Raw genomic sequence first — 2,853 nt, forward strand, 5'->3', positions numbered from 1 at the left:
TTTGTTTTGGCAAGAAGTAGCCTGAGGATGCTGTTCAAAGGGCACATTTTCTAACCTCCTCCTCTGAGGTAACGGGGTGTTCCAAAGGTAGATCCAATACGCATGGCAAACAAGGAGCTGTGAACCACCCCCAGTGGACAGAACCTGGGCCTGACCAGAGAAGTGCATGCCAGAATGCGGAGACCGGCTATATTTGCTCAGTGGGATTTCAGAATTATGATCAATTACTTCCCTTTATGTCACTGTCTTCCTCTTTTGGGAATGGGAATATTTATCACCATGATCTTATCTCTGCTTAACAACTATTCTAATTACATTCGTGCGTGAGTGTGTTGGGTGAGGTGAATGGAAGCAGCTACTTTGTCTTCTTGTTCATAGATCTCCAAATCCAGAAGGTCAAGGGATCCTGGCCTTAGAGCCTGGTGATGTGACTGGATAAGATTTGTGGGGTTCTAGGGTAACAGTGAGCATATGAGAGAGTGTGTACATTCATGATCACAAGATGGACTAGGGCAGTGGTCGGCAAATTGTGGCTCGTGAGCCACATGCGGCTCTTTGGCTCTTGAGTGTGGTGCTTCCACAAAATACTGACTTCTGAGCATGGGCCACGAAGTTTCAATTGCACTGTATGTGCGCACCTGCACATGGTATTTTGTGGAAGAGCCACACTTAAGGGGCCAAAGAGCCGCATGTGGCTCTCGAGCCACGGTTTGCCGACTACTGGACTAGGGCATATTGATTGCATACTCATTCTTTATGCTTCGCTGTATCCATATGTTTGCAGTATGACTTGTAGCTTCTCCCTTCAAGAAGTAGTCTATGATTCTGCCCCTTGTTCCTCAGTTCAGCCATATGGCTTGCTTTTTGGGGCAATGAGATTCTAGCAGTATTGACTAAAGAGGGAATAGTAAAAACATTAGTATGTTTCTGTTTTTTTTTGTTGTTGTCATTTATTTGTTTGGTTGTTTTTTTATCTTTTGCCTTTTCCATGGGAAGTTGTTTAGACAAGCCTACTATAGGATGAGACACTTGGGCACAGACAAGTATTCCCACCTTTCCCACCACAGGCCTGCTAGAACAGCTAACAGCCAATCAATCTCCAGACGTTAGAATGAGCTTAGATAAAATTTGCAGAGATGTCTCACCATCTGCAACTGACTCCAGAAAAATGAATGAACCCTGCTGAGATGAGCCAACCCACAGGAATGAACGAAATGACTGCTTACTTATTGTTAAACCTAGGAGACCTAGGGAGGTGTGTTACACAGAATTAATGTGGCAATAGGTACAGACACATAGACCTTAAGAACTGGGTTGAAAGTAAATACTTGGAAAGCTTGTGTGGAATTGATTTGGGTATGGAAATATTCTCCAATTGAGAGCATGTTGAGTGCTCTCATTTTCCTGGCTCTGACATTAATAATGTTATTTGCATGTTCTCATACATAAACATCAACTTGTAGTTTCTTTCTTTTTTAATTTAGGACTTTCCTAGTTTCTTTAAGGATGCATGATGCTTCCGCCGTGCTCTTCTTGTTAGTAAGTATCACTGTGGTAGGCTGATGACATAAGTCAACGATACACTTGTGAGCTAACTCCAAGAACCTGAGGATGCTACCTTGTTTGGAAAAAGGATCTTAGCAGATGTAAATAAATTAAGGATATCGAGATAGGGAGAGTGTTTTGGGATTCCTGGATGGATCTATAGTCATAAGAAATGTCATTATAAAAGATAAGTAGAGGGAGATTATACTGTCCAGAGAGGACAAGGCAATGGAAGACAGAAGTAGAGATTCTTGTTATACAGCCCTAGCCAAGGATTTCCAAGGAGTCCAGCAGCTACTAGAAATAAAACAGGCAAGGGATGGCTTCTGTATATTTAACCTCTACTCTGTCCAGGTATCACAGCATGGCGAGCACCTTGATTTGAACTTCTGACTTTCAGGTATGTGAGAGAATAAACTTCTGTTTCTTTAAACCATTAAGTTTGTGGTAAATATTATAGCAGCCACCAGAAACCAATCTATCACAATTAAAACAGGTATCTCATTGTAACAGTTTATTTTCATCTCTTTCTCATAATCCACCAGATTTAAAGTCAAGTAGATAAATCTCTCATTATTCTATCCTTACTGTTTTGGCAGACCTTACCTCAAAACAGTACCAAAATAAAATCTGTTCAAGTAATTAACTATTTTTTAAAATCTTTGTTGTTGAGAGTATTACATATATCACAATTTTTCTCCCCTTAAGCCCTTATAGCCCACCTCTGTCACCAACCCCAGGCCTCACCACCCTGCTGTCTGTGTCCATGGGTTATGCATATTTGCATACAAGTTCTTTGGTTGATCTCTTTACACCCACCCTCCCCCACCTTCCCACTGAGATTTGACAATTCATCCGATGCTTCTATGTCTCTGGATCTATTTTGTTCATTAAATTCCATATATGAGTGAGATCAGAAGATCATGTGATACTTGTCTTTCAATTTGTATATGTGATTTATCACCACGTTTGGTGATTTGTGAATATTGTACCAGCCTTGCATCCCTGGAATAAATCCAATTTGGTCATGGTGTATGATCTTCTATCCTATCTAATAAAAGAGAAACATGCAAATTGACCATAACCCCGACACCCTTCCCATTGGCTAATCAGCATATCCTTATGCAAATTAACTGCCAACCAAGATGGCGGCCGGCAGCCAGGCACTGAAGCGAACAGGAGGCTTGCTTGCTCCAGTGATGGAGGAAGCCAAGGTCCCCCGCCTGCCGCTGCCAGCCTCTGAGCTTCCACTCTAAGAAACATTGTTACAAATATAGAAGCTAAACAAACTCCAGAAACCTGCTTTCA

Source organism: Myotis brandtii, unplaced genomic scaffold (assembly GCF_000412655.1).
Source record: "Myotis brandtii unplaced genomic scaffold, ASM41265v1 scaffold615, whole genome shotgun sequence".
NCBI lineage: Eukaryota > Metazoa > Chordata > Mammalia > Chiroptera > Vespertilionidae > Myotis > Myotis brandtii.